The sequence below is a fragment of the Acomys minous genome (genome assembly GCF_964271855.1).
Source record: "Acomys minous genome assembly, chromosome: 11".
NCBI classification, from domain to species: domain Eukaryota; kingdom Metazoa; phylum Chordata; class Mammalia; order Rodentia; family Muridae; genus Acomys; species Acomys minous.
The window spans coordinates 37,126,191-37,147,852 of NC_140492.1; the positions used below are offsets into that span (position 1 = coordinate 37,126,191).

At 44.8% G+C, this 21,662-nt stretch overlaps 2 protein-coding genes and 1 pseudogene across 4 annotated transcripts in view; 2 read left to right on the forward strand and 1 right to left on the reverse strand.

The window, feature by feature from the left end:
* Nucleotides 1-21,662, forward strand: part of CMSS1 (cms1 ribosomal small subunit homolog) — a 293,718-nt gene that overhangs the window by 178,275 nt on the left and 93,781 nt on the right. The gene's annotated exons all lie outside the window — the stretch shown is intronic.
* Nucleotides 1-21,662, reverse strand: part of FILIP1L (filamin A interacting protein 1 like) — a 240,945-nt gene that overhangs the window by 175,752 nt on the left and 43,531 nt on the right. The window lies entirely within an intron of this gene.
* LOC311608682 (large ribosomal subunit protein eL29-like) lies at nt 5,402-6,910 on the forward strand (annotated as a pseudogene). The gene has a single exon. The product of its transcript is annotated as a large ribosomal subunit protein eL29-like (transcript).

The following is a 21,662-nucleotide window of genomic DNA, read 5'->3' on the forward strand; positions in this document are numbered from 1 at the left end:
CCTTATCTACACCCCTTCACCCCACCACCTACACACACACACACACACACACACACACACACACACACACACACACACACACACATGAAAAGGACTAGTATAGAGGAAACTGTGCAGTGTTTTCTTCTCCTGTGAAAAAGTTGTTTTGCCTTTCCATCTCTCGGCTTGTGTTCTTTCCAGTTAGAGAAAATAGAGATTTATATTGTAAGAGTTTTATGCCAAAGACCACAGCTCCAGGAACTCCAGTGAGCCAGGTCCCAGCACCTAGCCCCAGATGCCAGGGAATGAGGTGGAAGTATCGAGGGCTAGGAGGATGCTTAACCCATCTAGCTGTAGTACGAAGGCAGAGGGCCAGCTTCCTCGCCTGTGCCCTCCATGAGTGCTGGCGTTAGCTCCCAGGTGCTATAAGGAAAGGATTGGGCTGGAGGGTAAGAAGCCTGCATAGAGAAATGGCACACGTCAGACTGAGGTCCTAGCACTCACTAGTTCAGGATGACCAAGAGAAATACTCTACCACCAACTGAGGTGGCCGCTATTACTATCAAGGCTTTTGATGTACCTATGAGATCTGTGGCTCCTTGGAATCTAAGGTGGTCACAAGAGGCATTTTAGTGAAAGCAGCCTTGAAGTCCTTGTTGCAATTCATGTGCTTAGTTCCAGACTCTTGTTTTGTTCGGGCTTTTTGGTGCTCAGCAAACTCTAAAGCAGTGGTTCTCAGCCTTCCTAATGTCCCAACATGAATATACAGTTCCTCATGTTGTGGTGACCCCAGCCTTAAAATTATTTTCATTGCTACTTTATTACTCTTTATAACTGTAGTCTTGCTGCTGTTAGAAGTTGTAAGGTAAGTATCTGTGTTTTCCAATGGTCCTTGGGGACCGTGTGAAAGGGTCATTCCACCCATGAAAGGAGTTGCAGCACACAGGTTGAGAACCGCTGCTCTAAAGTCTCCTTGCTCTTACCCACACTCCTTTTTCTGCATTGGACTATCCCTGCAGGCCAGCGGCTGCGGGTTATGTCACATGTAGCTTCGGAGGCGGGTTCCTTGGCCAGCTTACTCCTCCAGCCCGTCTCCACTCCCTTTATCCATCTTACTCTCCAACCATGTGGGCGGGTAAGGACTTTGAGACTTGAAAACTTCACATCCCTGAAGCTTATAGAGAACTCCTTTGCCTTAAAGGATATTGGAAAGGAGTGTGCTTGAGGAAGGGGGCAAATAACCTGGCTGGAATTGGTGATGCGTGCCTTTAATCCTAGCACTCCAGAGGCAGAAGGATCTCTATGAGTTCAAGGCCATCCTGGTCTACATAGCAACATCCTAGAGGGCCAAGACTATAGAGAGAGACCTTGTCTGAAAAAAATCAATATCAGAAAGAAAAATAAGACTTTTATTCAAGTCCTGTGATGTCAAGCAATTTCTTTTGTTTAATGATGTGACAGGTGCTGAGTGAGCGCTTTATATACACTCGTCGCTGAACTAAGCAAGATGGAGACAACATAAACATGGCCTTAACTCTCATCCCGTTGGTACTCAGTTGGGCAAAGCATAGAAGTACAACTGTTAGTAAGGGTTATATAAGCTTTTCAAATACATAGGTGTCAGAAAGAAGAAATGGGAGAAATCTGAGTCAAGGGGCAGAGAAGGCTGTGTTGTGAGTAATGTTAAGCTAAGGCTCTAACAATGGGCAGGTGCAAGCCAAGAAAAGGTGGGGAAGAACCTCCTAGGATGTAGGACAGCTTGTTCTAAGACACTAGTGCAGGACAAGACCTGGGACAACAGGAGGCTGGAGCCCAGAACAGGAAGTAAGTAGAAAAACAGAGGCACCAGCAAAAGTGTTGGTCTTTCCTAAAATAGCAATGATTGGCCATTTACATGTACACACATGTGCATGCACATGCACAGGCACACACAAGACAGTTTCAGGTTCTCACTGTACAGGATGGGATCTTAACTTATGAACAAAAGTGATTCTCCCACCCATGCCTTCTGAGTAGCTGGATACTAGGCTGCCTTCTGTACAGAGTGAGCCACCATATGAACAGAAAAATATTTAGAGGGGGGGTTAAATGTCATCACAGTGGTGTTTAAAAATGGGGAGAAAGGAGGACCCAGAGGATCCAGGAACCCTGTGCAAAACCCATCAAGGCTGGTGGATCTAGACCCAGGGGAGCCTGCACATACTGCTGTACCAACCAAGGTCAATGCATGCAGTAAACCTAGATCCCCCCCCCACGCATCCTCCCTCCCCTCATTCAGATCTAGCCAATGGACAGCTCATCCTCCATGGTTGCCGGGAGAGCGGGGACCGTCTCTTACATGAACTCTGGGGTGCCCCTAATTTGACCACTTCCCCTTGGTGGGGAGGTCTGGCGGCACACAGAGGAAGGGAAAGCAGGCTACCAGGATGAGATCTGATAAATTGTGGTTATATAGTGGGGGAGGAGGTCCTCTTCTGTCGGAGGTCTAGGGGAGGGGAATAGGACAAAGGAGGGTGGGGCACGGGAAGATACAAGTGATGGGATAACAATCGGGATGTAATCTGAATAAATTATTTTTTAAAAAATTTTAGTTGACCAGGTTAGATAATTACAACAAAATTTTAATTCATACCTTTTCCAGATCACTGTGTACAGAGGCTTTCTGACTCACAAAGGAACATAGCCCTACCAGTATGGTGGGATTTATGAATCCTTTCTCTCTCTCGCTTTTAGTTGCAGAAAGTACAATGTTTAGAACAACAACAACAACAATAAAAACCCTTCAAGGACTAATAATACTAAATACTTTAATAGAAAGAAAAATAAGTATAATTTAAATTAGTATCTTATGAAACAAAGCATCTCAGTTGGGAGCCTTGAAAGTGCCTGATTTTGAACAAGTCTATGAAACAACTGCATCAACTTTAGTTTAGTATGAAATACCTCCAATTTCTATTTTGAAAATTCATGGCTAATGATAGATAATATTGCTGTTTTCCTGACTTTTGTCCCAGATTCTTACTATTGAAAGGATGCTAAGTTTCTGTTAAAGATTCATGGAAATAAAGAAAAGAACACTGTATCTCATCGAGTGTGTGGACCCAAGACAAGTTTCAGAGCGGAGCTGACAGCACTTGCTTTCCCTCTGGATTAGTGTCACTGCAAATCAGGCAGTGTCCCTTAAGACTTCCGCTCTTCTAGGACGAGGGGCTGGTTCCTGAAGGGGGAATTGGCTTCTGCACAGACAAGCAACACCCCCACGTTCAGTGTGTTGCTTATCCAAGTGGAAGCGTCAATGGTTGTAAAGAGAGATCCAGAGCTCGGGGATGTGGCTGGGTCCTAGGATGGGCAGTGCCTTAGAGATATTTAAATGCAAGCATGGATGAGCTTAGGAGAGAGCTCAGAACACCTCCAGGTAAACTTAAAACCGGGTTATCTATCCATCTGTGTAAAAATGGTTGTGAGGAATCCTTACAGACTACAGCCTCATATGCATCCAGCAATAAGCATCTGGTGGATAGTAATTATTACAGCACTGAACAATGTCTTAGATCCTTATTCTGTGAACTAAGATGACCTCAGTTAATAGGAATGGCGTTTTAGTAATGAAGGTGTGAAAGAGTAAACATGCCTCTGTAAGGGCTGTGATAAAGGCATTACCTTTCATTATATCCATATATACATTTTTTCCAGTTTCTATGTTCCTTGCAGTTCTCCTCTTACAGACAACCTCCTATTACTCTTCTGAAAAATCAAGGGTTTTCGCCTTTTGCAGTGATTGGTTCTCCATATGCCTTGTGAGGCTCTGTGACCAGGTTTGTGGGTTTCTCTCCTCGCTGATGCAGTGGCTGATTGATTTGTTGAGAAATAGCTGGGTGTTGTTTTGTAACACTGGTTTAGGAAGGCAAAAGCCTTTACAATTCCAGACAGCAGCTTTGTTGTGAATGTGGGGAGACCACAGAGCTGTAACACATTGCACATGTCGGTCGGCAGGACCGTCTGGGCTTCTTGGCATTACTAATGATGGTAATGATCCCACTTGGTGCAGGCAGACCCTCCCTGCAGCTGGTGTCCTTTCTGCATAGGGATGAAGTCATGCGGGGGGGGGGGGGGAACGCTGGAGAGGATGAGAGAAGGGGAAGTTGTCCCTGTCTGCATTCTTGGTGGAAAATGGAAACATATTTACCACATGCTTGCATTGTTCACTTTTTAAGGAAAGGGAATTAAAAGACAAGGGGACAGTGAAGGATTGTAAAAAGGTGGCAGCTTGGTCCGTGCCCCCCCCCCCAAGGCGGCACAGCTGTCAGTATTCACAATAATTGCCCTGCAGTCTTCCTGGACACTGATAACCCTGTAAGTCCAATCTCCCAGATATTTTAAACTGCTTAGAGCATGAAATGCCAGCTTTTTAGATGCTGGGAGCTTTTGTAAAGCTGCAGGTCATGATTCTAATTGGTATACTCCTCCTGCTTCAGGGATGCTGAGAACAGGGATGCTCAAAATACTTTCTCCTTGACAGTGAAGTTAAAGGTATCTGATTGTGCTTTAGCTATTTATCGATGTTGTCAATGAAAGCAGATAACCACCCCTTTCTGTAGGCCACCCCCATAGTCTCCTCTCTGGAGCTTGCATGCTTAGTTCTTGTTCACCTGCCATACTCTGTAAGTTCCCAGCTTGGCACTGTTTTATAGTAATTAGTTGTTGGGGATTGTGCAGGCAGAGTGGGCGTGGAGGAAAGTGGGAAACACTCGGCTTCTGAAGTTAGGACATCACAGTCAGCCACTTGGCCATCTCTGTCCTGGGCCAACACTGACCAACTGGACGATGGCCCAGAACATTGTGGAAACCCTCTGACCACCTCATGTAGAAAGCAGATCTGCTCAGTGCGTCCTTCGGGTCCCTCACATAGTGAGGGGTGAGTGTGAGGGGAGCCAGTTTACCTATTTTCCACACTGTTAATAGCTGCAGCAAATGCACATGAGCACATTAATGAAGGGAAAAACACACCCTGTAGTGCTTTGGCTAAGGAGCTGTAGTTAAATAATCATCAACAGTATTGACTTCTGGCTTGATTTTGCAGTATATACTGCAAACTGCCCCACAGTCACAAAGGTCCAAAATGTTATCCCTAAACATTTTAGGTACTAACTTCACTTTTGCTTTGCTTTGTTGTCAGTAGAATGAGAATAATTCTAGCTATCTCCTAAGATCATTTTTGGGACCAAATACTAGTAAGGACGTGAAATGCATAAGAACCGTGGGTGGTAAGATATCACTGGGACTCAATGTCTTTGGTTTTAAAAGAAAATAAAATGTTTTGGCTATTTAAAGAAAGTAACTAGAGAGCATCTACTGCTGCTCTTGTTAGTTCATCTTTACCCTTCATCCTCCTTTAGTCCCAGCTCTTGGGAGGCCAAGATCGGGGATCTCTGTAACTCAGAGCAGCCTGATCTACATAGTGAGATCCTGGCGCAAAACAAAAACAAACTGTCTTCCGGTCCAAGGCACTGCGGGAGCCGAGGGTTACCATGCAGATATGGCCAAGTCCAAGAACCACACTACACACAACAGTCCCGCAAATGGCACAGAAATGGCATCAAGAAACCCTGGCCACAAAGATAGGAGTCTCTTAAGAGGGTTGACCCCAACTTCCTGAGGAACATGCACTTTGACAAGCACAACAAGAAAGGCCTGAAGAAGCTGCAAGCAAAGGCAGTGAGTGCCGTGCACAGGACATTAAGGCCCTTGAGAAGCCTACGGGCCCCAGCCGCAAACTCAGCTGACTTGGCTTTCATCGCTCATCCCAAACTTGGGAAGACAATTCGAAGCTACATGGCCAAGGTTCATAGGCTCTGCCAACCAAAGCCCAAGGTTCAAAGCAACGCAGAGGCCACAGGTCCAGCCAAGGCCCAGGCTTCAACCCCAGCTCAGGCTCCCAAAGGTGCCCAGGCCCCTGTGAAGGCCCCATAGAGAAGGCCAGATGGACTGGTGTACTCACCTACCTACCTACACACTGGTTACAGATGACCAGTGTGCTATGCTGTTTTTACAGATAAACCCAAAACAAGATCAAACAAACAAACAAACACACAAACAAAATAAAACAAACCCCAAAAACTAATGGACACTCTCCTCTCCCTTTGTGTAAAGCTTTGATAACATAAATTGGAATTTTGTATGTTAAAAAAAAAATCTAAGTTCTCAGGTATTGCGTTAAAACTACCCTTCTCATTAGTACCCCCTGAAAACTGCAAGCTGTATAAAGCTGCCAGCTTTGAGTGGTCACAAAGAAAGCACTGGTGCTGCCTATGTGAACTTTCCCTATAGGCAATGATTCAAATACAGGTGCCCATTGGGGGACACTGGTCCGTCCCACCACGTGACAGTGCACTCCAGTGGAAGAAACAGGGACTGCCTCTGCTACTGTCCTGCTGGCACCCCATCAAATCTCCCACCTCTCCAAGGTTAGGAGTCCTTGTTTGTAACTGACAGCATTCAGTGGCTTTACACTGGGGCCTTCCCTTCTCTTCCCAGAAGACACTGGAAAAGAAGGAAGGCATATATTTGTCCAAATGACAGAGCAGAGTGATCTTTTCCACTTTGTGTGTAGAGGTAGGTATGGTACATAATTCCCCACTGAGAAATGCTGGGCCGTCGCTTAAGAAAAAGAAGAAAGTCACAGTTCACAATATAAGAGTTTCGGGAGCAAAAGTGGAATTGGATATTTGGATCAACTAGCCGCATCCAGATCTACCATTGTGTGCACTGTCTTGTCTTTCGTATCCTGTGTCACAAATGTAAAACCCCAGCTAAGTCCATAGCTCCTAGAATGGGGCAGTCTAGACCACACCCCACACCTCCCATTGTCTGTTCACCTTGAAACTGAGCTATGAAGGTAACTCAGTCTTTCACCTCTTTAGTCCCAAAGCCCCTCTTCATGTCTTCCCTTATCCTCAGAGCCCTGGGCTCAGCAAACAGTCCTGTGGCAGCTGCCTTCAGCATTTATGGAAGGTGGGGGGATGGGGGGAGGGCGGGGGTAAGAGCAAGAAGGAAGAACAGAGCCAGCTCTTCTTCCTTGCAGCTGTAGCTAACCAAAGCAAGCTGCGGACACAGCTCACCCCATTTTAGTCAGTGGCCACCCTGAAGCCGTATGTGTGGCTGCAAAGTGACTATGACACATTCCTCCTGGGGTGGGAGAGAAGAAACTGCATGGTGGTGGAGATGCCAGATGGTCCTTACACCACTTTGGGAGGCTGTCACTTAGAGAGGAAAAACAAAGCGGAAACCAGGAGTCCTTTCTTCTGGCCCCTCAGCTGCAGGACACGGCAGGTGCATGCACTGTGTTTCTTAGCTCCTGTCCATGAACAAGCCTCCATTCCAGAATTGTTTAGCTCTGTGTTTTCCTCCTACTTAAATTTACTTTAAGCTTCCTAAGTTGTATTTTGTTCTTTAAAGAAAATCTGTTGTGCAGAATTGTATAAAGCTTGACTTGCTGGCCTAGAGTGGGCTAATTGTTTAAATATGGGCTTAGACAATTGTTGAAAAGCACTTTTGTTTGTATCCTGGAATGAAAGTTACCACATACACAATAGTCTATTTTCAAACCTAAATGGATTTCATCTTAAAGGAATTAACGGAGCATCACAAAAAGAACGTTAATTCTTGTAGAGGTTTATGTAGTGTATGTGTGTGTTTATGTAGGTGGCGGGGAATGTGCATGCACATGTGTGTGCGTGTGGGTGGAGGCAAGAGGTCAACATCTGGTGTCTTCCTCAGTTGTACTCTACCTTATTTTATGAGGCAGGATCTGTCGCTGACCCTGGAGTTCATTGACTAAGCTAAGCTGGCTGCCAGTGAGCTCCAGGGAGCCATTTATCCCCAACACACACACACACACACACACACACACACACACACACACACACTCACACACACTCACATAGCTCATGAGCTGTGATTACAGACATATACCACAGCACCTGGAATTTTTGTGGGTACTGGGGACCAACACTCCAGTCTTCATGCTTGCATGGCAAACACTTTACTGACTGAGCCATCTCTTTGGCCCAAACGTTAGTTATTTGTTAATTATTTATGCCCAAGCCAAAGTTGATGTCTAAATTCTGCTGGAAAGAACTGGAGAGATTTGCTTCTGGCTTTACTAGGTGCCTTGCATCGTTTCACCTTTCCTTTTCACTTAGTGTTGGAAGCTGTGCCTTTGGGAGCACAGGGCTTCTCAGCGTTACAGAAGATGTGCGTTTCAGTCACGCTACTACACAGGCTTTTCACTTCACTCCATTCCTCTTCCAAGACTGAAGCAGACCCGACTTTACCAGGAAGCTCAGAATTGATAGAAAGGAATGTGGTAATTTGGAGAAAACGCGTGGTTTGCTTTTTTGTTTTGTTTTGTTTTAATAAAGTACCAAAATGTCCCATGCGACTTTTCTTTCTAGTAATTTATTTCTTGTCCATTCCTAAAATGTACAGTACAGTATGACAAGATTATTACCTGAGGTAATCAGAGTGCTTGATGTTCAGAGCCGGAGGTTATGGTAGAGAACTAAATACATACCGCCTAGCCCTTCATGCTGTTAGGCAGAATGACAGGTTAGCTCTAAGCTTTCTAGTGTCTTAAGCCAAAAGCAAATAATTTCTAAATCACCAGACTCACCTTGCAGAATACACTTATGAAGAGCATTTATTCAGTCGTCTACCAATATTTAAGATTCACATGACATGCTCAGTATAAAAATATAGAACATCTATGGTTCAATGCTAAAATGGTAACCTAATTATGAGATCTAAATTAAATCACAGACTTTTTTTTTTCTTGAGACAAGGTCTCTCTGTGTAGTCCTGGCTGTCCTGGACTCGCTTTGTAGACCAGGCTGGCCTCGAACTCACAGCGATCCACCTGCCTCTGCCTCCCAAGTGCTGGGATTAAAGGCATGCGCCACCACCGCCCAGCTAAATCACAGACTTTTTAATAGTACATTTTAATACCTTTTTTGCATGTATAAGTGTGTGAGTCACTCATGCATGTGTGCATGTATCCATGCGTGTATGTGTTTGCAGGGTTACTTGTGTGTATGTGTGGAGACCCAAGGTTTGCATCAGGTGTCTTCTTTGATCCCTTTCCGCTTTATAGACTGAGGCAACCTCTCTCACTGAGCCCAGAGCTTACCAGTTTGGCTGGTCTAGGTAACTAAGCTCACTCTAGGGATCCCCTTGCCTGCCTCCCCAGCATGGCTGCTAGCACAGGTAGGCCACCACACCCATCCAGCATTTACATAGGTGTTAGTCCTGCAAACTCCAATCCTTCTACTTACACTGCACTCACTTTATCCACTCACTTTATCCAGCCCCACTTTTTAAAAGAAGTCTGTAAGTTTCCCCAGGTCTTATAAGTTGCTTTTGGCGCACAGAAGTTGCTCCTCCTGTTGAGGTAAATCTTTACAGGCAGAATTTGGTCAAAAGACAGCTTTGTAATTCCTTCTACCAAATGTATTGTCTTCACATGTTTTTCATAGCAGAGGCTCTTAAAAAGTTATCTTCCCAGGGCGGGAGAGATGGCTCAGAGGTTCAGAGCACTGATTGCTCCTCCAGAGTCCTGAGTTCAATTCCCAGCAATCACATGATGGCTCACAACCATCTTTAATGAGATCTAATGCCCTCTTCTGGCATGCAGGCATACATGCAGACAGAACACTTTATACACAATTTTTTTAAAATTATCTTTCCACTCTCCAGAGAAAATACATATAAGTGATATTGATTCATGTTCTTGTTTGTTTGAAATAGACCCCTACAGTAGGGCCCAGGTTGTAGAAATATTACTATGTAGCCCAGGTTGACTTCAAACTAAGAACAGTCGTTTTGCCTTTTCATCAGCTGTTGGGTGACCTTCTCTGCAACACTGCATTACTCAGTTCAGCTGAAGGCAGAGCTAGCATTTTTTGGCTAAGCTGTCAATCAGGAAGCCATAGCAATTTTCCAGTCTTTGTCCCCATACAGCAGAGGGGTTACAGATGTACCCAAGACCACACCCAGCTTGCCACATGACTTTTGGGATCCAAACACAGGTCAAAGCTTGCTTTGAAGGGCACAGTCAGAGCACAGCATCCCTCAGCCGCATCCTCTCCTGAAGCGGGGTTCCAGCTTTGATGACCGCCATGTTCTCTGGGCCTTTATGTCTGGTGCCGAATGTGTTGCACCAATTTAGTGTAGTTGTAAGTCATTGTATAATCCACGCTAGCAAGTCCCCTAGCCCAGAAATGACTAAAAGGCCAGCTTGCTAGAGCTTCACCGCTAAAGTACCCTAAATGCTTACAGCAGAGTACGTTTTCTTTCTCTCATAGTCTAGAAGCCAGAAGTTTGAGGTCAGCATGTCAGCAAGGCTGTTTTCCTCCACCAAGGCTCTAGGGTGAATTCTTCCTTGGCGCTCATAGCTTCTGGTGGTTGCCAGAAGTCTCTTAGGGTTCCTTGGTTGTGGCAGTGCAGCTCTACAATCTGTCTCTCTGCCTTTGTGTTGACTGTCCATTCAGTATGTGTCTGTGTGAAAAGTTCCATCATCTTATAAGGACACAATTCATCGGACTGGGGCTCACCCTGATCCAGTATGATGTTATTTTAACTAAATCACATCTGCCACAAATCCTGTTTTCAAATAAAGTTGCACGCACAGATCTCTAGTGCATAACTCTAGAGCAGACAACCTGATACTGGAGTATTTTATTTATCTAGTTTCAAGCAAAGCATCCTAGGACCCTCATCCACTTGGGATACGGTTATTTATTTTCACTGTTAATATCTTTCTTACCTGAAACTCTTTCCAACGCTACAGAAACCCTAACCAATCAATTACATGGTCACTGCCATAGCACTTGCTAAGCATGTTTCATTTTATAAACGTGCCCCTCGGGGCCAGATTTCTGTTCTCTGGCATTCATATGCAACTTCCTACTAGAATCAAAGTAAATTACATCCGAGTGTTTTCAAGCACTGACTCGGGCCCACACGTCTCAAATCCTGCTTTGTTCTATACATCTGAATGTTAGGCTTAGGTTAGAGTACCACATCTTCCCCAGAGCCACAGTTCTGAAGAGCTACATTATCTCAGATTCTCTGTACCACTGGAGCCTCCATAGGATGCTAAAGGCTGGCCAGGATCTAGAGACCTGCATGCATTCAAGTCCATGCCTAGTGATATTTTGAACTCTTCCTTAACTAAAATTGTGATTATTAGAAGAGAGGCTCAAAGCAACTGTCACAAAGTAGTACCTCATTCATCCCAGATTTCTTTGACTTGCATGATGGCCTTTTTACAAGAAAATGAATTATTTGCTAATAATAGCTGAATTCACAAAGAAACCCAAATATCTAATCAGACGGAGCCATGCGTTACCAGTCCCATTGGCCAGCCAGAACCACTTCTTTCTTACATGTTACCTGCCGTGGCCCCTGTTTACATGTCCCAACTGTGCCCAGATTTAGGAATTCAACTTAGGAATGTTCCCACTGACCTCCAGTGTTTTCAGCCGACACCTTCAAGCTCAACAATTAATTCATTGCGTAATTTCAGTGCACACTGCCTGGATTCCAGGGCCTTGCTCCCTTCACAGCTCTGGTGCTGCACACAAGCACTGAACTGTGCAAACGTGAGAGGTGATTGCTAGCTCAGTCTCATGAGGTCCTGTTAAGCTTCATTTCATTGTTATAGCACAAGTCATTCCGGAAATTGTCAGTGTTGGTCGCTAGCCAGTCTCAGCCAGTCTTGCCCTATTGACCTTTCTTGCTACCATGCTTTATCCTTTACCCCTTGATCTATAGGATTGTGACCTCAGGCTAGAACTATCTTTATAGACATTTTATGCTTCTGATTCTTACCAACATCCTTGTGGTCTTGCCAGTCAGACATCTCTGAGCAGCCCCTCTCCCGATTCAGAGTCTCCTTGATCATGTCCTGTAGAGGTTTCAGTAGCGATCTCTTATCTCAAGCACCGACCTCAGCATCCCCAGTAAGGCCTCTCTGCCTTCCCCCATGATCCTTAGCGTTCCCAAATACTCCCTTGGCTCTCCGTTGTCCCCTACAGCACTGGCATAGTGCAGCCAGCCCACAAGTAGGCATGCTCACTGTATCACCTACACAACCAGATGCTCTGCTCAGGACTTCATAGGACAAATTTAAAAGCATGGCAAGTGAGTTGATTGGAATAGCTCCATCAAAGAAGTGGTGACTGAGTGGCTCAGGGCTGCAGATTGTTGCCGAAAGCTGTGGAGCTTGTCAGAGAAGCTCGGGTACAGGCAAAGTCAACATCTAGCTGTATAACCTTTATATATCCCATGGTTTTCTGCCCCTGTGGGGGACTGGGTAACTCCAGACTCCTCAATGGCTGGTTCTCCAGTGTGTATAATCTGTGGCTAGGACAGCAGGAAGGCAGAAAGATGTTTTTTAATTTTTAGGTGCAAGCTCCTCCAGTCTAGTCAAGTCAGTTTCAGATACTCATTACCTCACCAAGGGAAGGGGCCAATAAAAGCTCAGGCCTTTCAGGCTGTGGAACTGGCTTGGAAATTGGGATAGACAGAGTAGCTGCAGTTTCTCCAAAATTTGAAATATTACATGTTCTTTGGTAACACTAACGTGTGTTCTGTGTTCTGCATCTTGTTAAAACTCTCATGATGTGTCCTTGTAAGGCGGCTGGCCTGCACGCAGGGAACGTGGTGTTGGTTATCTGTTACCAGTTAGCTCATCTGGTTGAAATCTGAGGCTTTGGGATCAGGCCCCACATGAGAGGGCTGGCTTCATCCTCAGCAGCCCCTGCCTGCCTGCCTCACTGTCTTATGTGAGTGCACTTGATCGGGGAGCATAGGTGTGAGCTCAGCTCAACATGGCCTGTCCTTGCTGCTCAAGGCATTCAGACCTTATTCTTTCCATGGGATCTCTGTCCTCATCCTTGTTTAAAATTACCAATAGCTAGCTAACAAAGTGCTGAGCCAGCTATTCCATGTTCCTCAAATATCCTGATGACCCTTCACCCACCTGACCATCTTCTGAGTCTTTGTGAATATTGTGAAAACTGATAAACACACATAGTTCCCGAGAGTGGCTCCAAAGTGCGATGCTATGTGAGTGAGTATATATTTTCACTCCTGTCTCCAAAGTCCAGAGAGTAAGTGATTTACACTTCCCTTTTGCAAAGAAATTAGCTAAGCACGTTGCTCGACTTCCTTTAGGGTCTGGTTGGCAAAGCAGGACTGCTTTGCGTGTCGGTCACTCCCAAGAGTCTGTGCTGTTACCAATGTACCCGTCTGCCTCTCCCACGGCACAGTGCAGACACAGAGCAGAGCTGGGGATTTCAGAACCAATGATAAAACCCTGCTTTGGGAATGGAACTGCTCAGTTCCGAATGCTTAAATGGATATGGTTTTCCGTTGTAGTCCTTTGAAATGAAAAATGAGGTCATCTCTGCAAGTAGGTGGAAGCAATTTGCCAGATAATCTCTGGAGGCAGACGCTTGTTCTTGGATGTTGCTGCAGACTTCCCACTAGCGACCCCTCCTCTATCCTGGCAGCTCAGGCTGTGTGTACCCCAAATCTAAGCTGCTCAGCCCTGCTCTTCCTGCTTCCAGGTCAAACACAGATTCCCAAAAATAACCAGGATGAGAAGTCTCCCTCTGTAATCCTTTCAACTCTGAATTCCTAAGCACCTTGTCACCATCTCAGTTCATTTTGTCCCCCTCAAACTCAGAAGCACTGGCCGTAAAATTACAAAGGCTTTTCAGTGGAAGGCAGAAGCTGAAACATTCTAAAAATTGTCTTTCCTTAGAACACAGTTAAAAACATGCCTCTCTCTTGAGTCTCGGTGTCATCTGAAGCTAAGAGGGTCAAACCCAGGATACTTTGCAAGCATGGGGGAGCAAGTATCAAAGTATGGTGAAGCACATCTGCGGTTTGAAGAATGAGCTTGACTCTGTGGCTCAGCCTGACCTTGATCTTGGTCATCTCCCTGCCTCAGCTCCCTGAGTGCTAAAATTGCAGGCATGCACGAACATTCCTTGGATTCTCTGCAGTTCCAGTGTGGTCCTTAAGCCAATGTGCTTAGCACTCAGGGAATCCTGTTCTTCCTGCCTTCTGACTTAGCTCCTACTTCAGTGCCGTGGCGTTTGGTACCAGTTTATGGAAGGTCCCTAGCAACACTCCTCTGGCTTCCTTTTGAGATTCTGTAGATGGGTAGAAGGGGAAGGCTGCTTTACTGTAATTGCTCTGTTACCTAGTCAGCACTGCGGAGTAAGGCTCAGAGTTGCACTGCACTGCTAAAGCAGGGAAATAGGCCTGGGAGTGCATGACCTCATTAGCCAATCCAGATTTGTTCTGTTCGTTTTAAAATGCAAGACCTCTTTTAACTTCCTCTTAAGGAGGTTTAAAACTCACCCGCCTCTGAAGCTCCTCCCTTTACCATCCCTTTGAGGTTAGTGAAAAGTGCTTCTCTCGCTTGTTGCCCTGGCTTCCTTCTACCCTCATCTCTCTGATCCATCGAGTCTTACATCTGCTTCTTTGCTTTTGGACTTTCAGAAAGAAATGTTTCTAGACCTGATATGTAAATAACACTGTGCTAAACTCTGGGAAGATGAAGACAGAGGCTTTGTCCTCTGTAGAGGTAGGCTGTAAGAGCAGAGTTCTGGGAGAGAGCAAGCAGGAAATCAACCTCAGCGGAGCCTGGGACTTTGTCAACATGGTGATCTCGGTCACATCAGAAGAGCTCAGTTGATTTGAACCAACCTGGCATTGCTGGTCCAACAGGGTCAGGACTTCCACGGTGTCAAGACTGAACACACACCCAGATTTTGTGGGTTCCTCCTGATTCTGGAAGAAGACCCACTAGCAACTAATTCCAGTTCTTCAAATACATGGTGTGGCCCCAGCAAAACATGTCTGTGGGCTGAATTCAAGCATGAACTCCGTTTGCAGTTATGTTCCAGTTAGTGGGGCAGATCACAAATGTGAAGTCATTCATTTAAAATGGAGTCCATGTGACTAAGAACCTCAGTGATGCCAGAGGCATGGCCAGCATTCCCGGATGAGATTGGAAGGGCATCACAAAGGACACCCAGCTCTGTTGAATGTTTCTAGGTGTGATGGTAATATGACCCACTACTCTTCCCTTCTAACCCACTCACTACTTTGTTAATCTTAAGATAGTTCACCTACAACTCCACTTGTGCCACTTGTTTGGAGCTAACCCCTACTCTTTCCTTATTTGTCTCTTTTTTCTCCAATGTAATTTTTTTCTTTATAAAGAAATACAAGGTTGGCTCTACTCTTGGTAGAACAGCTTTCTTGGCCACCACGAGGAGTGAGTGAGTTATTACTATATATTTGAACGTTTACGCTGTAAATTCACCGGATGAATCAGCAACGTGTCATCTGAATAGCTTGTTTCTCAGATTCCAAACATGGCGAGCTTGCTTTCACAGCATAAATACCTTTTTTCTTTAAAAGAAATTCTAACCAGAATTAAAGACGTAAGCTTCTATCCCACCCTGAACAGCTAACAAACAGTATTTTGATCAAACTATGCACTTCCTCAGAGTCTGGCCATCCTTAAGGGTTACTTTAATTTGAAGACTTGGCTTCTCATTAATGTTTCTCTAAGTGGTGAGCTCGTAGTTTTATTTATTTGATGTTCAAGGTTAGGAGAAATGAAGTCACCCACGTAACACTTCACCAAAACTCTGGGCATGAGGCAAAACTTTTGAAAATACTGCATTTGTTCATTCTGTTAAATGACCATTTCAAAGAGATGGACTGGTGTGTTCTGTTATTTGAGAATAGGGATAAATCTAATGAAATGTGAAAAGTCTAAGGAAATGTGCTGTATGTGTTCTTGTCGTGCCCCGCCCCCAACTTCAGAGCAAACCCTCTCAGTTGGAGGCCTTACTGCCAGCCCCCAGTGTTCACACTTGAGGGGGAAAGCATTGCTTCTCTAATCTCTCAAACCTCAACTTACTTCACCTGGAGGCTGGGGCTGGGGGAGGGGTGTGGGGATGGGGGAGGGAGGGGGAGAGGAGGGGGGTTGGGGTAGGTTGTTCTGCTTTGCCTTCCTTTCATTGTGTCCATTCTCTAAGATCCCAGAAACAATGGAGACTGAAAGGGAGTCTGAGGTTGCTCTAAGCCCTCCCGGGCTCTTTCCTTTTAAGGCCACTGAGCTGTCTTCTGGGAATGTATTTGGGATTTAATGGATTGGGAAGGAGGAGGATGTATCAAAGTAAACATTTCATGAGTTTCTGCTTTGTAGTTTAACTTACTAAACAGACAGAAACCTCTGAGTATTTCCTGTGTATCTTAAAGGACCAATTTGTCACCAGCTTTCGGCTTCCCCTGGCTTTTTCCAGCTTCCCTTCCCGGCAGCCTCACACATACACTATACAAGCTGCTGCGGCTCCTTTTTTTTCTTTAACTTTGAAAACACTCCTCACTCAGGTATGGGACTGATGTGGCTTGCCAGCACCATGCTGAACTAAATGTGGGGCTTTTCCCCTTAGTTTATGGCATGGCTGGTTTCCATTCTTTACGTTTTAATAAGTACAAGCCAGTATTAGGTTCAGAGACTTACTTAAGGTCCCCTTAATTCTCCGTGGGCTAGAAGGGCCTGGAATGAAGGAAGGGAGACACTGATCAAAGACTTGGAAATGTTTACGGTGCAAATGGTACTTATGACTTCCATTTGCTGCTTTTCCTCAGCAGCACAGTCACTGAGAGCAGGCTGGCAAGCCATTCTCATGCATAAGAAGCCTTCTAGTAAGTTCCATGTTGCCATCCACCACATATGACTCATTTGACCTAACAGCTAAGTTTTGAGGAAATTCTGCTGAATTTTCACATAGTTTGGAAGTCAAAGGTTTGAATAAAATATAATGAACCTAAACAAACAAACACAAAATATAATGCTGATGCTGCCTCTGCAAGATATATCTACAAATATATATTGTGCACACACACAAGCCATATGCATAGCAAAGCCCTGTGCTGTCCATTATTTATTATAAAAATAAAGCCTTGCAGAAACCTTTTTTTTCAGTGTGTCTAATGACAGTGAGAATGATGAGCTGGGGCGTGGAGACAGTAATGTGATAGAGATACACACTGAGCAGTTAGTGTAATATTTTATTGACAACTTGCTGTGGATGCTGCTGCCTCGTTGTTGTTCACATTGAGAGCTGATACTGGAGAGAGAAAATACTGTGTGAATTAACATTAAAGGATTCTAGATGAGAGAATCATGGGAGAAAGGCAAAGTAGAAGGACCCAGAGGGTCCTAGAAGCCTACAAGTAGAACATTATGATAGGCCGATTTGGGCACAGGGGTCCTGCTCAAACTAAGGCACCAGCCAAGGACAATACAGGCGGTAAACCTTAAACCCCTACCCAGATCTAGACAATGGACAGAACACTCTCCACAGTAGAGTGGAGAGTGGGATATTACTTTCTCACATACTCTGGTGCCTCACCTTTGACCATGTCCCCTGGAGGGGGAGACCTGGTGGCACTCAGAGGAAGGACAGCAGGTTACCAAGAAGAGACTTGATACCCTATGAACATATCCAGGGGAAGGTAATCCCCCTCAGGAACAGTCATAGGGGAGGGGAATAAGGGGAAAATGGGAGGGAGGGAAGAACGGGAGGATACAAGGGAAGGGATAACCATTGAGATGTAACAAGAATAAATTAATAAAAAAATTAAAAAAAAAAAAGAAAACATTAAAAAAAAAATGCAGATTTTTCAGGCCCATTCATTACCTACTGACTCCGAATCTCTGGGGTGGGGATAACTCAGTCAGCCATCAGTGTTCTATTAAACTACTGGTTTTTGCCCCTACAACTTGAAAACCATTACTTTAACCTCCACCGTAGACAGTGTGAGGGGCGTACCTGGCTTTTACTCTCAAAGAAATACTTTTTCCTTGCCTATTTCTCCATGGCTGAATTCTATGTAGTGCTTCTGATGGCTAGGAGCTTGCAGAGCTCTCTTGACATCCTGTGCTGTGTGTACAGTACTCAACATGGCCTTCTACTGCTTTGGGGTTTTTTTTTTCTTCTCCATTTTTGAATGAGAGTCACTCACTCATTTATAAAAATCACTTACAGAAAATGTAGTATGTCTCAGGTAGCACTTATGCATTTTTCTCCCTCCAGGGGTCTCAGTTGCAGAGAACTCTTACAGTGCTGAAGTGTTCTGTTTATGTGGGCTGTCATTTGCCATGTGGTGAGCTTAAAAGCAGACTAAATAAATGTTTTGGTGATGTCGTGGGTAGTGGTGATTAAAGCAAGACTGATGTGAAGGCAGCGTTTTAACTCCCCAGGGTCCAGATGAAGTTCTGAGATCCTGGGGTATCGTACTATGTGAATGCTTCTGCATGACTGTATTTGTAGACCACTGTATCGTATTTATTCCAAGGATATTCTGCCTCAAGACAATGATTTCTTTCTTGAAAGAAACACCTGAAAAATACAAGCACCGCACAGACTTCTTGCTCAGGTACACTTTTGTGCAGGAGGGGAGCGTCGAGTCTGCTTAACCCTCCTAGGACCACTAGCACATGGGGAGCACGGCAGCCTTGTGACCAGAGTCCTGCCTACCTTTCCAGATCTCCTCTGTGAAGTGGGGAAAATTCCTGTGTTTGCATTTTGACACACACTAGGGGATCCTTAGTCAAACAGAAGAAACTGGACCATTACCCTCTCCCTGTCTCTTCTCAGCACTTGTACAGGTTACTTAGTTACCACGTGCTCATAGCTTTTCTGTTGCTGTTTATTAGCATGGTGATCACGGCAATTTAAGGAAGAGAGACAAGTCCCTCTTGGTTGGGAGGCGTGGCTGCAAGCAACAGGGCTAGCACAGCAGCTAGAGCAGGGAGCTCGGAGCCCAGGTCTTCAGAGCACAAGCATGAAGCAGAGAGGGTACACAAGGACCAGTGCTAGTCTTTTAGTCTCCGGTCCTGTCCCCAGTGATGTACTAAAGCCACACCTCCTGAACCTTCCGGAAAAACACCAACTGGGCACTGGGTATTCAAATGCCAAGACTGTTACAAACATCACTGGAACCACCACACCAGCCGTTGACTCTGGAGTCTTTGTCTGTTGTCATCCTCTGTGTGTTCTCTACACACACACACACACACACACACACACACACACACAGAGTCACTCACTCATGCCCCGTAATCAGTAAAATAATGACCTAAACATGAGCCATAAGGATCACTTGAGCCCAAGAACTGACTAGGAGAGTCAGCTGCCTAACCTCTGAAAGTCTTTGACAGAGAGTAACCTCTCTGCTTTACAAACGCAGTTACTGTTAGTGACCGCCATTGCTCTGAACATAGATTAATTTCTTCTCTTCTTCACTTTCTAGGGAAGGAACATGGTACTTTGTAGCAGTTTACCATGTTGGGGCTGAGTGAGTGGTTAATGTTCTCCTGCAAGGGGTTCACTATGAGAATAGAATAGAATTCATTTCGTCTAAAAGGGGTATTTTTGGGTTTCATACAGACAAACTACCTTGTAAAGGCCATGATTCAGGTGAACCAGCTATGGAAAAGAACATGCAGGTAAACAGTTGAGTGTGAGAAGAACACGTATGTGCATGGCTTCAGGGCACTGGTTGCCTGTTGGGATACCTCAGAGGACATGTTCACGATGGGGCTGTGGGTGGCTAGAATAACAGCAAAGATAAGCAGGACTGGGCCCTTCTTTTCAAGCACTCCAGCACATAGAACACTATATATAAAGACATTGGTATTTGTGAATTCATAGGTATCAGTCCAAGAAAGTTCAACTTGTTCTCACCTCATCCAGCAGGTGGCGCTATGAAATAGAAGGATATGATAGATCAGGAACCAGCTTGTGCTCCACAAACCTAGTCCTAACATTAGCAAGTATCCCTATGATTGTGACCATGTATCAGTGGACACCCTTGAAGTCCAGTGCCTCCACACTCTTGCTCAGTTTAGCTGCTCATCTTCTGTAAGGCCGCTGTTTACCTTGAGGCCGACAGTATTAGACACTCACACACACCCATTAGCAGGGTGCTCTTAGCACAGCAGAATCAATGATGGCCTTTAAAAGGGTACAGCTGGGTTTCTGCACCTGGCTGTTAGAATGGAGCCTTTCTTCCATCTGGGGAGAAAGCCACAGTTGTACTGATCCAGGTGTAGGTCTTTTTAGCGCTCCTGCTTAATAGATCCTGGGAAAAGACCTATTAACTTCTTGAATGAATTATCTTATTTGTGCGACACTCTTACCTAAGCCAGCCATTTGCTGCCTCCTCTGGACAGGTGGTTCAAAGAAGGTCAGGGCATCACTCATTTTGTTTTCAAGATCTTTTCAGAAAGATGGTCTACTCTTCTATGTGCGTGCATGCGTGCGTGCGTGCGTGCTGACACGGCAGACAGTTGAAACAGTGGCACAGTCAAGAGGCTAGTTGCCGCTTTAGGCTGCAGTCTCCTGAGGTACCAGACAAGTTTATACTCCTAAGAATGTTCACTGCTGTTTCACGGACATTAATAGTTTCCTGGCACCGCTTCTCAGGGGATGTCGTCATGGTCTGGGGGAACCAATAAAAACACAAGAACCTGTTTTGACAGATCTCATTCCTGCCAGAAATTTTGAAATTTGAGGTGGGGGGACTGAGTAGATAACTTGCCCATTTGTGAGGATGTAATCAGAACTAGCAGATTCTCTCTCAGAGAGCAGGAACTGTGCTGGACCTGAGAGAGAAGACGTGAGGCTGTGGAGCTCATTTTGACAAACTGCTAAGACAGTTTGTATCTTCTCTACTCTGGAGGTTTGAGCATGCTCTCTCCTGCTCTCACTTGCTCTCTCCCCTCCCCCCTCTCAGTTAAAGCATCCTTCTTAAGTCTTTTGATCCTCAAACAGAAAACTCATGCATTAGAATTAACAGCATTTGGTTATGGATACACACTGGACCGTAAGATCTATAGGATGGGATTTGGGTAATTATTAACAAATGGCTAGGACTAAGTCTTCCAGGCTCGCCTCTGTTCTGGTGGCTCATGAGCCTGAATCTCATTACTGTTAAAAAACATTGACTGTGGCCTGTAGAATCATTGTTGGCATTTGATTTTGGGAGGAAGGGGGTCAATTGATTTTTTTTCCCTTACAAGTTTTGGGGAAGCTTTATCACCACAAGACTTAAAAATGTGTCAGGAATTGAGAATAAAGCTAACAGAAACATCAGTAGTAGTCATGACCTCTTCTCATTGAAGGCTCTTTGTCATGCTAGCGCTAGGCTGACACACTCTGCTCTTTTTGAGATACCATTGCCTCACTTTTCTCATTACTTTAAGTTTCTGCCTCATATGCCACAAAATAAAGTTAGATATTACCTTAAGTGGGTGAGGCCCACCTTAAAAGACCACCAGTAGCTGCCCATGATGGAGATTTTATTTAGCTCAGAGATATGGTGTCTTTGTATGATTTCCCGTTTAAACTCTTATATAATCCCTTCTTTTGCTTGTTTGATTTGCTTTCAGTTGAAGTTCTTTTCATTAAAGAAAAAATGTTTAATAGAGAGGTTTTTATTGTGAATGATGATGTTTTGTTGTTTCTATTTTGTTTTTCTGAGATAGGATCTTGTATAGCCCAGACTGGCCTTCCATTCATGAT